General features: G+C 48.2%; 1 protein-coding gene across 1 annotated transcript in view; it reads right to left on the reverse strand.

Moving 5' to 3' along the window:
* Rasgef1c (RasGEF domain family member 1C) overlaps positions 1-2967 on the reverse strand; it is a 62450-nt gene extending 59483 nt beyond the window's left edge. The window contains exon 1 of the mRNA XM_048451784.3: positions 2838-2967. The gene's annotated coding sequence lies outside the window, so the exon portion shown is untranslated. The remainder of the gene's footprint in view (positions 1-2837) is intronic.
* Positions 2968-13797: the final 10830 nt, after the last annotated feature.

The following is a 13797-nucleotide window of genomic DNA, read 5'->3' on the forward strand; positions in this document are numbered from 1 at the left end:
ATGTGCACATGTGTGAACACACCAATATGATCCAATTCCAAATATCATCAACATCATGGAATAGCTAGAAAACCTTTGGAAAAAAAAGTGTCAGTGTCGGGCGGTGGTGGCACACGCCTTTAATCCCAGCACTCAGGAGGTAGAAGCAGGTGGATCTCTGTGAGTTCGAGGCCAGCCTGGTCTACAGAATGAGTTCCAGGACAGCCAGAATTCTTTCACAGAGAAACCCTGTCTCAAAAACAACAACAACAACAACAAATGTGACAGAAATTAACCCTATCAGACACAGAAACACTGAGGGGAGACTTCCGTCAACTGCTCTCCGTATACCATGCTCTGGGTACAATTTTTCTTACCTTTAAATAAAGATAAATCAAATAAACAAATATCTTAATTAATTACCTAATGATAAATACAGTCTCACAAATGCCTATAACTCTAGCTTCAAGGGATTCAGCACCCTCTTTTGCCCTCCACATCTGCACATCCACAGACACATGCACACAACTCACACATATAAAATAAATCTTTAAAAAAGACTGGGGGGCGGGGATCAAAAGCCTGGAATAAAATTCCAAGGTCCACCCACTGAACACAAATTGAAGAAACGAGGGTAGAGCCACACAGTGGAAAAGTATGTAGTCGTGAAGAGCCCCCAGGACAGTCTCTACAGACTGTGCAGAGCTGATTTTTAGGAGGAACTTTTATCACAATGCATTATATACCTTAATATAATGTACAAATGGCTTGTTCGATAAAAAGAAACATGGACAGGTAATCTAGAAGCTGTTTAAAATGGTACATCTGATGAGGAACAGGGACAAAGACACAGGGACAGAATTGCGCCTCTAGATAACTTATAGCTTTTGTATAGTTGTGACCTTTGAGTCATAAAAACATTTTACGGTTTCAAAAATAAAATTGTATCATGAAGACCAAGGATGTGCAAAAACGGACTGAATGCAATGAGAAACTCACAAAACCAATGCTGGACCAGACTGAAACAATGCTCAGAGCTCTGGACGCACACCCAAGGTCATCAGACACAATGTAGTGGTTTGGGGTTGGGCATACCTAACCTAGATGGTGGTTTCTAGGCCCCTCAATTCTCACTTAAAAAAGCAAAGGGAACCAGCCGACTCTAGTTTTGGTCCAAGTAGAAATGTGAGTGCTGGACCAGCACTCCAGGACACCTAATGACAAGTGAGAAGGTCCCAGAGGCTGGGTCTAGTCGAACACCCAGCATCTCATTGAACCTCTGCAACCCCGCCCACAGTCAGGCGCCACCTGCTGGACTGGAGTGGGACAGCACTTGAAAGAAAGCCAGGCTCATTTTCCACCTGAGTTCTTCAACTCACCGTCCTGCCCACTTCATGGCTCTGGTTTTCCCAGGACAAGGGCCTTGGAGCGGCTATACCACCAGGGGTGGATTGCACAGCCCAATGCCTCTCATATAGCTCGACAGTTCTGATCCTCTGGTCCAGTCTGCGTTCTCTCTGTCTGGCTACCCCTGCACACCTTTTCAACCACCATTCGACCTTTCCGTCTACTATTCAAACTCCATCTGTCTGCAGGTTTCTCATGCCGCCCAGAACATCCAAGCCCTAGTTCATCTCTCCGAGATATCTGGTTCCAAGTCCTTCCCATCCCTCACCTGTACTCGCCCCAGGGATGCTTCACCTGTTCAGCCCATGTGCTGACTTTTCCATGGGTTCCACTCTTCGTTTACAGCACAAGGGTCTCTAGCCAGGGACAGACACCTCTGGCCAGGCCCAGGCTCTCCAGCCCATTACCCTATTTAATTGTCTTCCTAGAAATGATCTGAAACGCCCTCAGATTTTCCCTTGGCAGCTAACTCGTGCTGTGCTATGCCCTCTCACCCCAGCGTTGGCACAGGGTTCAGGGCAAGGGAGCCGGCTGCACACAGTAAGTGTCGGCGAACACAGCATCCTCAGGGCACCTGGCAAGGTGGCTGAAGCCTGAAACCTCACCTCTGTCACTTCATGGCCCTGAGACAGGACAAGTGAGTCTGTTTATTTGACTGTGAAGTGGAAACACAGCTCTGGACATCAGATGAGACTCCCCAGGACCCTTCTGGGACTCTCTTACCTGTCCTACAGCCACAGGAGGCAGTTGGGGTGCTGGGGACCTCACCACCTAAGCTGTTGGGTAGACAGCAGGGTTGGGAGCACCCACCTCTCTCCAGGGTTTTTCTGTCTGCATCCTTGAGTCTGCCCCTGCCATTGCCTGAGGGACACACCCGGAGCCCCAGCAGATGCCACCACCCTACAGCCCCTACGACTGACACATTGGTCTCCTGATTCCCAGAAGGCCAAGGACCTTCTCATCCTTCACATGCACATCACGGGTCAAGCTTGCTGTGCCCGTTTCATAGTTGGGGAAACTGAGGCCCATGTGAGTGGAGATTTTGGGCCCAGACTGGAATTTTCTGCCACTAGCAGGTGCAGGGAGGTGGTCTCCCAGCAGCGACTGGGGGGCGTGCCCTTGGCTGGGCCCAGGCATCCAGTCGCTGCTGGGCATCTCCATCCCGGGACCTCACGGCCGTCCCGCGCCCTCGGGAGGTTAGGGGCGGGGGGAGGACTCCGTGCCCCTCGGCCCGGCGCTGTCCACCTCCACGCCACGCGCGCCGCGGCTCCGGCCACGCGCACTGTCACCCGCGCGCACCTTGCCCCGGGTCAAGCCCTGCGCGTGCCCGCCCTCGGCCGGATCCGCCGTCCCCGCCCACACCGCTGCCTTGCTCCACGCGCGAACCTCGCCGCGCCCCGCACGCCCTTGTCCGTAAGCACAGGTGTCCCGTGCGACCGCGCGTCACTCACCGGCTCCCGGCGCTCCGGCAGCCCGGGCCTGGCCCATCGGCAGCGCCCGCCGCGCCCGCCGCAGCCGCTGCACCGTGAACCGGGCGCTGCCCGCCCGCTCGCCCGCAGCCCGCCGCGATCCCGCGCGCAGCCCGCCCGTGCGCCTGGCCGGAGCCGTGCGGAGCCCCCTCGCGGCCGCACGGAGAAGCGCGGGTGGAGCCGCCCGAGTCCGCGCTGAGCAGCGCTCCCCGCTGCCCTCCCAGTCGGCTCAGCGCGCTGCCTTGCCCATCAAGTCTCTTTTCTGCTCCCAGCCCTCGAAGTCGGGGTCAAATGTCCAGGCCTGCGCTTGGGAAACCCCAATGGGGTTCGCCTCCCTTGGGCTAAAACTGCCGTTGTGGTACCCTCCCGTGCCTGCTCCCTGACGCCTCTGCACTCAGACTGCCCTCTGAACAGACCTCTTGACCAGCTTCTGGCATCCTGAAATCCAGGTCACACTTGCCTCAAAGCTGAGTCCTGGCCTCTCCTACAATGGCCACTGAACTTTGTAGTGAGGGACATCGCAGAGAATCAGTCGTGTTTCATGGCTCTAGGGGCACTGGGATGCTAGAAAGATAAAGTGGGGGGTTGCGACAATTTTAAATGAAAAGAAGGAGCGTCCACAGGACTTTGTGACCTTCTGCCCTGACTCCATTCAGGTGTGTCTCACTGTGGAGGTCAGGGCGTCTATCTTCTGCTTCAGTAGGACCTGCCTGATGAATTGTGGCAGAAACCCAACCCAGTTCACTCAAGCAGGGTTTATTGGCTAGTAAAACATAAAAAAAAAATCAAACTGTGTTGATTTCTGGAGTAGTTAAATCATGGACTTTGAATCTTTTGTAGGGAGTGATAGAAGCCAAGGTGGAAGGGAGCAGGACTGAAGTAGCCTCTTGAATCGGGTGAGGAACTGAACCTTGTCCTTGGGTGTGACCCTAGGGACAAATTTAGGCCCAGCTCCGCCGCCGGAAGCACTCCAGCAGGAGGTGACGGTGCATCCCCAGCTGTACTGGCCTTGGCTCCTAAGAAGCCCCCTGCCTTGGTTGTCCAGGTGGCATCTCCTAGTCACAGGGTCTGGACCACAAAGGTTCTCCCACAGGGTCATCACTGAGAGGAGATGGGAGGGAGAGGCATGCTTCAGGAGTCAGTAAAGTGGGGAATGTAGAGGACAGCTGAGAAGTTCAGACCCTAACCAGGTCCTGGGAATGGGAAGATCCAAGAAAGGGCTGTTTCCAAAAGAAAACCCCCAGGGCTTTGGTGGTCCAGGGCAGAACATGAGAGGAGCGGGGGCTTCCAGGTTAGTGGGGGAGTGTGGGGCAAGTTTCCCAGGGTGGGAGTTGGGTAGGTGGTGGTTGTGGGGTTTGCTGAGGAGCCCTTTCCCAGAAGGTGGTGAGATTGTGTGGCCAAGGGAGATCTTGGGGGATTCCTGGAGGCGGCTGGAATAGTGGATGGAGTCTGGGTTTGGGTCCTTGGGGGTAAAAGGAGGCCCCTGGGTTTCAGTGTCTGTAGACACCCTGTGTGACCTCAGCAGCATGTCTATCTCAGACTTAGCATAGAGGCGTCAGGGGACTCAGGAAAGAGACTGACAACCTGCAAGGTGGCCAAACAGGATTACCAAAAGAATGCAAGAACAGAAAGGACGGAACTTTGGGTTCCAGCGAAGGTATTTTATCAGCAGAGCCCATAAACTGTCCATTTGTGGGTCTCATGAAAGTCCTCCAAAGTTACTACAGGGTAGAGCACTAGGAGAAAGTCACCCTACAGTCAGCCACAAGGAGGTGTGTGTGTGTGTGTGTGTGTGTGTGTGTGTGTGTGTGTGTGTGTGTGAGAGAGAGAGAGAGAGAGAGAGAGAGAGAGAGAGAGAGAGAGAGTCCTGTTGTTAACAAACCAGAATCCTGCCTTTCCACAGAGTCTGAGTGAAGATTGGGGATGTGGAGGAAGAGAGAATGCCAGTATGTGTATATGTGTACAGTATGGGCGGCATGCATATTATCGTAAGAATATGCTGTATGTGATTTCTGGTGGTGTTCTATACATGCATGCAGAATATATGTACATAATATGTATGCAGTATGTGGTGCATTTGCATGTATATTATGTGTATGGCCAGTGGTAGCATGTATAGCAAGCATAGGACACGCGCTTGCATGTGTGTGTGTGTGTGTGTGTGTGTGTGTGTGTGTGTGTGTGTGATATGCATGTGGAGTAAGTATGGGTCTAGGTGTAGGCGTGGTGGGTTCCAGTACTATCATGACGCTGGTCCTCAAATAAAGGATGGTATCACAGATGGGACTCCTGGCAATGGAACCTGAGACAAGGCTGAAGGTTGCCGAGGTGGAAGGAGATTCCAGGGAGCCAGGGATGGAGCAGGGAAGGATGCATTGTTAGGATGGTGCCCATTACAGCCAGCTAAAGCCTGTCTTCCTGGAGACTCTGTGGGAACTGTGCTGAGTGCAGGCAGTAGAGATTACAGAGGGCACAAAACCTGCCTGCTCCAAAACACCTATTGGAACGCTCGGATTCTTGTGGGTCCTGCATTAAGCCCAGAGGTCACTTCCCTCCTCTACCACGCAAAGCCACAGATAGTGTCTTTTCCACTTTGTGCAAGTCTAAAGTTGACTTGCAGAGTCAGGGTCAGAGCTGTCCCTCTTGAGCCATGGCTATTTGCACATCTATGGTTATAAGTAGACTCGGAAGCACAGAGTCCTAAGGCCTCTGAGTCCTTTCATACTGCAGAAGCCCTGTCTCTTTGAAGTGAGCAAGGTTGACCACCTCTTACTATGGTTTGACCAGGAAGTGTTCCCCACTAGGTCGCACTCCGGTCCCCAGCTGCTGGTGCTAGTTTGGAGGCTGTGGCATCTGAGGAGGTTGGACCCGGCAGGAGGAAGTAGAGCCCTGGGGCATTCCTTTGCAGGTTATTGTAGAACCTGAGTCTGGTCGTCTTCCTCTGTCTGCCGTGAGGTGAAGTTCCTCATCACACACTCCTGCCATGATGATGCTCTGTCCAAGGACATGGGACAAAGTGACTGTGGTCTAAGCCTTCAGAAACCATGAACTGAAAATAAGTGATCCCTTCACCTATTTTGTTGGTGGTGGTTACTTGTTCATGATAACGAGAACACTGACTACAAGAAGTGTTTGCTGTTGCTGGACCTGATGATGTGATCTTTAGACCTTTGGAAGCGGTTCTGGGAGACATGTGAAGACTTTGGGAAGCGCAGGCTCGAGAAGTCCTGAAGTGTTGTATGCTCATCTTAATGGGCAGTTCTGGTGGGAACTCGGAGATCAGCACTCCAGTGAGAATGCAGACCAGGGTTTCAGACCAGCACAAGCACAGAGCTGGGAACTGGGCCAAGGCTCATGTCAAAGACTTTCTCGGGCTGGAGAGATGGCTCAGTGGTTAAGAGCATTGCCTGCTCTTCCAAAGGTCCTGAGTTCAATTCCCAGCAACCACATGGTGGTTCACAACCATCTGTAATTAGGTCTGGTGGCCTCTTCTGGCTTTCAGGCATACACACAGACAGAATTATGCACACATAATAAATAAATAAATAAATATTAAAAAAAAAAAAGAAAGACTTTCTCTACGCATCTCTACATCCAGAGACTTTGTGGGATTTACGAGAGACTGAGTTTAAAGGCAACAAAACTGATCTCTCTCTCTCTCTCTTTCTCTCTCTCTTCCTCCCTCCCTCCCTCCCTCCCTCCTCTTTTCTTTTTCTTTTTCTTTTTTTTTTTTTTTTTGGAGATGCTGAGGACTGAACCCAAGGCTTTGTGCATGCTAAGTAAGTACCCTGACACTGAAATGTACCCATAATCCCTTTTTCTCCCATTAAAAAAATTTTTTGAGATAGTTGCCCAGGCTGGCCTTGATCTTGCTTGGTAGCCCAGGAGGATCTTAAAGTCACAATCCTCCTGCCTCAGCTCCCTGAGTAGCTGTGGAACTAGGTCTGGCTTTCCAGAGGAAATGTGAAGGAAACACACGTGTAGGCTGTGGCATGGTTACTATAGCTGCTTCTAACCAGACTTACAAGGAGAATCAGGAGTAAAAACCGATTTGAAAATATGCAGCCTAGCCGGGCGTGATGGGGCACACTTTTAATGCCAGCACTCAAGAGGTAGAGGCGGACGGATCTCTGTGAGCTCTAGGCCAGCCTGGTCTACATAGTGAGTTCCAGGACAGCCAGAGATACATGGTGACATCCTGTCTCAAAAAAGAAAAAGGAAGGAAGGAAGAAACAAAGGAAGGAATGAAGGAAGGAAAATGTAAAGTCTAACCACAGAAAGAAACGTGTTTAAAGTTGAAGACAAGGAGGGTGTGGTCATTAAAGAGATTGGAGCCATTAAAAATAATCCAAGCACTTGCACCTTGAAGGTTATGGTAGAGGCACATTCTGCCCCCTAAACTCCCCCATCTGTCTGTCTGTCATGAGGTGAACATGCTCCTGCCACTATAATGTTCTTCAAGGAACACAGTACCATGGAACCATGAATGGAATCCTCAAAACCTTGATCCCAAATAAACAACTGTTCCCTAGAAGTTGTTTGGGCTTTTGTTTATTTCGGCAATTCTGTCACATTGCAGGGAGTGACTAGTCCAGTGGTTCTGAACAAGGTCAAATGTTCTTCTGTTTGTGTTTGAAACTAGCCCAGAGCCACACCACTGTCACAGCAAGACTTGTGCCAATAATCTTAAAAAATATCAGGAAAGGAAAGGAGGGGATTGGAGAGAGAGGAGGAAGAAGAAGAGGGGAAGGTTTTGTTTTTGGGTACTTTTGTGTGTGTTGTGTGAGGTTGGAGCACTGGGGCTTAAATTCCCCCTAATGAATGTTCTGAATTCTGAAGCTGTGGGGTGGCCTGCAGGAAGCCTCTCCTCTCAGGCATTGAGAGCCGGAGTTAAATCCTCTCATTTCCCAGGGTTTAGGAGCCCAGAACTCTGAGGAAGGGATATGAAAATGCAACAGGCCACCCAGTCAAACCACAGAAGGCAGTGACCTGGCCCTGAAAAGCCGCTATCACCTACTTCAAGTCTGGCAGAACCTGAGAATTCTTACCTTAGGCCTTGACTGGAAGTCATTGCCCACCAGACAGAGAAACCACCAGAGACTCTGGAACTTCTGCAGAGGTGAAGCAGCCAAGTTGGAGCCTCTGGACACAGGGTTGCCCAAAGAAGACTTGTAAAGACCAGAGCGAGAAGACTAAGGTGGCTTCTCTTAGGTAATGTCAAGGAGCTGGAGACTTCCATTACACAAGTCCACAGACCTGAACTTGGCCAATGCTTCTGAAGGAAGCAGGCCCTTTCCAGAAGCCCTCCCCACTGGCACCTTTGTCTTTGCCTCACGTGTCTTATAGCAAACGCATTACCGGAGCCATCTTGAAGGTTTCAGACCCAGAGCTGTGAGCCGATGAATGGTTGCTCTGAACACGGTCTCGCATTTGTGGCCATTTGTTATGGCAGCAACAGAAAACTAATACACAGTGGAGCTGAACCTCCCCCTCTCCGCTCTGCGGTCCTGCTCCCATTGGAGAAGCGTGCCCCAAGACACACGCAGAAATGCTTAGCACAGCACCATTTGCCACAGCCTTAATCTGGAAACGATCCAAATGCCTATCAGCAAAAAGGATAAGTCAATTATGCTGTCGGATGTGGCAGCAATGAGAAGGACTTATAACCGTTTCATGACGTGAAGAGAATCAGAAACAGCACCTACCGTACTGAGGAAGTAACTCAGCACAGGGGACTGTGTGGTTAGGGATGGGAGAATGGTGACTTTGAGGGCCTATGACTGTAAAGGGGAAAAGGGAGAGGCTGGGGGGAGGAGTATAAAGTTTCATGTGGAGATCTGGAGGGGGGTCCTGTCTATACAGGTGGGCTCAGCTTGGAAGACTTTACTAAACCATCCACTTGAAACCTGTCCTATTTCTTGTATATATGTTACATTTCAGGGAGAAGGTTGTTTTTAAAATAGCAAACATACCTCTGTTCACAGCAGGCATTTGACATCATGGAGTTTGTAGTCTGTTAACACCAGGCATATTGCTGTCGTGTGTGGATCTAAATACAATCCCGGATTTGAAGCAATATGTTTACGTATGCTGGTTCAAATGCTCTGCCTACTGAGCTCCACCTCCTCCACCCAAGTCTTTCTTTGACTTAGAAGGGGTCTTTGTAGCGAGCATGGTGGTGCCCACTGTAATCCTAGCACTTGAGGGCTGAGGCAGGAGGTTCATGAGTTTCAGGCCAGCCTGGACTACATAATGCTGTCTCAAAAAAAAAAATCAGTCTTCAAGGTCAGGAGTGGTCCTCTTGTCATAGTTTTCCCACCCTAGCCCACTGGCCATTCATCTCCAGCTGGGGCCAAGGACTGACGCAACTGCTGACCATATCCACTAATGCGAGATTATCTGGTCGTCAGAGCAGAGTGGTGGGTCTTGTGTGTGCCTCTGCCTCTAGCCAAAGATCCCGAATAGAGATGCTCAGAGGACACGTGATGGAGATGAACGCATGTGTGCACAGGTGGATATGAAGAGGCTATAATGGTAGCCTCATCTCTTCACCAAGTTTTGCCCTCTTCCGGGAAGGCTTATAAAACTTCAGAGTCATGTTAAAGAGGAGGTGGAGAGAGTTCCTCCCTTCCCCTGGCCCCACATGTGTAAAGTGACAGTTCTGCTCATCCCCAACAAGTTCTGTTGTCCCCAAGAGGGAGCTCTTTTCTGTGCATTTTTTTCTGACACTTAAGAAAAAGAAAGTTCATGTATCTGGACAGCTAAGCCATCCTTATACTCTGGAAGCAGGCATACAGTCCTGAGTCAGTTCACAGCCTCGGGAAGGCCATGGGATTTTCTCAGTTTCATCCAACTTTAGAATCCAGACAAACTGGGTTAGGGAAGCTTCAAGAATCTTCTGTAAAATAGGATTTCTCTCTCTCTCTCTCTCTCCCACTTTTTTAAGACAGGGTTTCTCTGCGTAGCTTTGGTTGACCTGGAACTCACTCTGTAGACCAGGCTGGCCTCAAACTCACAGAGATCAACCTGCCTCTGCCTCCTGAGTGCTGGGATTAAAGGCGTTTGCCACCATCGTCCAGCTTATCTGTTTCTTAATGTTAGTATAAAGAAAAAAAAAACCCAACAACAACAACAACAAACTCACTGCCAGATTATTTTAACTTGGAGAATACTGGGGTTTGGGAGCAGGTGGCCCTTGGCTATATTTCATTTTCTTTGATGGTCACTGGCCCATGTGAGTTTCCTGGAAACCATCTAAACACACCGTCTAAGAGCAGGAGGCGGGTGTCTGCCATCAAGTTCTGCCCTTGTTTTTGAATGCTTGCTCTCCATGTCTGAATCTGCAGATGAAGATAACACTATCATTCTCATGGAAGTACTGAGATAGTTAAAACACCTGGTATATCTGCCCTGTTGTTGTTTCTTGGGCCAATTTCATAACTGTGCATTTATAAGAAAATGTCTTTGTACAGATGATCACAACTGCCGTAAGATTCTAAGCATTCTTTCTCCCAGCTGCTTCCAGATGCCACTTTGCATGCTTGCACTCTCGATTTATCTGTCTTATTCTTGTGGCTTTGATATTTTTTCTTGTTTACTTTCTAATGTGTGTGTGTGTGTGTGTGTGTGTGTGTGTGTGTGTGTGTGTGTATGTGTGGGTGGGTGCACATGAATACAGGTATGTGTTCATGTATGTGGAGGCCAGAGAACAACCTCAAATGTCATTCCACCCTTTTATTTTCGGAGACAGGAACTCACTGTCAGGCCAGGCTGACTGGAAACAAGGCTCAGGGAACTATGTGCCTCCACCTCCCCAGCACCAGGATAACAAGCAGCTGGCACCGCACCAGGCTTTTTGTAGTGGGTTCAGAGGACTGAACTTGGGTCTTCATGGTGTCCAAGGCGAGCACTTTCCTGACTGAGCCTCTTTCCACACAGCCCACCTTGCCCTCTCTTCTAGTCTCTTGATCCTTGCGCCTATCTTTATTATTCCTTTTTGCTTGAGTTTGCTCTGTTCATCAGAGCCAATTTCTTGAGTTAGGAGCTGAACATGTTTACTGAGATCTGTGGCAAATGCTTGCCAGCCCATGCTGTTTCTATGAAATTTGGCATTCATACATTTTTCAGGAATTTTGTATTTTTCCTCATAATCCCCTCTTTTATCTAAAGTGTGAAACCTTAAAAGTTTATTTTCAATTCTGTTAACATTGTTATACCAAAAAATCTTACAATGCCAACTTTGGAATTTCCTGACGGTCCTCTGTGGACAGAAGGTTGATTTCCCTTTAATTTCCATTGCATGATCAGAAAGCATTTGCCTGGGGGTATAAACATGCCCTATGAGCCCAGGTAAAGACTGACACTCCAAACTTCAAAATCTGTATTCAGCTTTGACCTGTCTAACCTTTCTATTGTAAGAGCAGTGTACTCAGATTTTAAAGAGAACTTGATGTTTCTCCTATGATAATGTCAATCATTATATACCCAGTTGCCATGATATGAAATATGTAAGGGTGGATGTTTTTGTATTTCATATTTTGCTACATTTGTATTTCCTCAGAATCCTTACACATGCTGATCACTTTGCCTGAGTCATTTGTAATTCCTGGTGATAGTAGAATTTAATTACAGTCACATTCTTTTTTTTTTTTGTATTTACTTTTAATTTTTTTTTCTTTTCCTGACTGAATTTCCTTCTGGCTCATGTAACAAATTTTAATTTTCCATTAACTTCTTCAGTTTCTTTTATTTTTTTATGTGTATGAATGTTTTACCTGCATGTATGTCTGTGCATCATGTGTATGCCTGGTACCTGCAGAGACCAGAAGAGGCTGTCCATCCCCTGGGACTGGAGTTACAGACAGCTGTGAGCTGCCATATGGGTGCTGGGAACCAAACTCAGGCCCTCTGGAAAAGCAAGTGTTCTTAACTGTTGAGCCATCTCTCTAGCCCTTTAAAATATCAGGTCTCCAGTTCTGTGACCCTCAATGCTAAGCAGGTCTTTAGCAGGCCCTCACATCCCTCTGGGCTCTCTGCTTCATCTCCATTGCTATCACCGAAGCATGTATCCTTCTGTAACTTTACCCTGAAGTATTCAAAGGTTCCTGAATGATCCCTTAGATTCCTCATAAAGTATCTGGGTTCTTCAGAGATATCTCTACAGTTAATGTGGATATATGCAGCTACATGAATGCCGGTCACTGTGAACACCGTATGTATATCAGCAGATACAAACATACCTCTGCTTGTAGCTCTGCCTATAAAAATCAGATCTGTATACCTTTTGTATACATTAACTAACAGACATTAAAAAATCTGTTTTAGCCAAGCAGTGGTGGCGCACACCTTTAATCCCAGCACTCAGTAGACAGAGGCAGGTGGATTTCTGTGAGTTCCAGACCAGCCTGGACTACAGAGTGAGTTCTGTAACAGCCAGAACTATAACACAGAGAAAAACAAAACCAAACAAAAAAAAACTGGTTGCTTACCAAAATTAAATAAATTAAAAATCAATGGGATATCAATGACTATATATTATTAAAAATACATGTGTGTTCATATGTGTGTTATGGGTCTAATTGTGTAGACAGAGTATAACAGACACGTGGAAAAATGTTAACATCTGAGGGTCTGAAAAGAATATACAAGAATTCTTTGTTCTATTCTTTCTGCTTTTTTTTTTATCAGTATGAAGTTACTTCAAAATTAATACTTGAAGACTAATGGGATCAATCAACATGGCACAGGAATTAGCTTTGGGGGGCACAGTTGTGGCCGTTTAAGTCTCAGAAGGAATAAGGAGATGTTCAGAGAGAAAAGAAAAAGAGTCTCCAGTGAGACAATGCAAGTGGCCTTCACGCTGCGCCCATCTGAACACCAAGGACTACACAGAAAGAACAAAGCGCAAAGGCCATCTTCCGGAAGCAGTCCTTGCTGATGCAAAGACGTGCTTCCTGACAGCAAATGACAGTCACCTGGATAGACGAATTGAGGAAGTCACTCTTCCTGAAGGCCCCATGAGATTCCCGCTCACATGTGATGATCAGCTAAGACTGACAGCATGAAAAGTGTCACAGATGGGGTGTCCCCAAGGTAAGCCCACGCAGACGGGCTTCTCATCACAGGAGGAGACCTAACTGAGATTAGACTGTCATCCTTCTAGTCAAGTGGTCAGCTTGAGTGATCTATGGCAGTGGGCCACTGAGATACGTAACGTCTTTGGGTGTGATTTAACACATCATTACTTAAATGTATGATTATGAAAGATCGTGTGAACCTGTCTGAGAATACCTCCCGGATTCCAGAAAATTGAAGAAAGGGAAAGAAAGGTCAGTGTAACCTTTCAGAAGCTGCTACATGTGGCTAGAGGGTGCACAGCTTACAGGACAACCTGTTTTAACCTGTTTTTTGCTGCTTTAACACAATACCCAAGGTCAGGCAGTTTATAGAGAAATGCATTTGGTTTCCAGTTCTGGAAGTTAAGCAGCACTGCTTATCCTCAGGTGAGGGCCTCTTGCTGGAAGAGAGTGCAGTAGAAGTGCAGAAAGGGGTGCAGGTGCATGCTCACCAGAAACAACGCAGACCGTGACCTGCTTGGTAACAATCCACCCTAGGTTAGGGGCAACTAACCTAATCCAATACTTAACTCACTCTCATGAGACTCAACCCAGACTTAAGAGAACACACCCCATTTCTAAAGAAAGACATTAGTCCCATCGTGAGAGCCTCTCGAGATCCAATCACCTCCCACTAGGCTCCACCTGTTGAAGGCATCACCACCTCTCAATTCTGGTTATACTGGGGACCAACTTGTCATCACGTGAACCTCTGGGACAAACAGTATCCTTAACGGTCAGGCTTGGGAGTCAACTTGATCCCTGGGCTTTTAAACCACAGAAGAGTATGCTGTTCCCGGCTTTGATGCACAGCACGGGACCAGTTC

This window comes from Myodes glareolus, chromosome 9, assembly GCF_982192425.1.
Source record: "Myodes glareolus chromosome 9, mMyoGla1.1, whole genome shotgun sequence".
Classification (NCBI taxonomy): Eukaryota; Metazoa; Chordata; class Mammalia; order Rodentia; family Cricetidae; genus Myodes; species Myodes glareolus.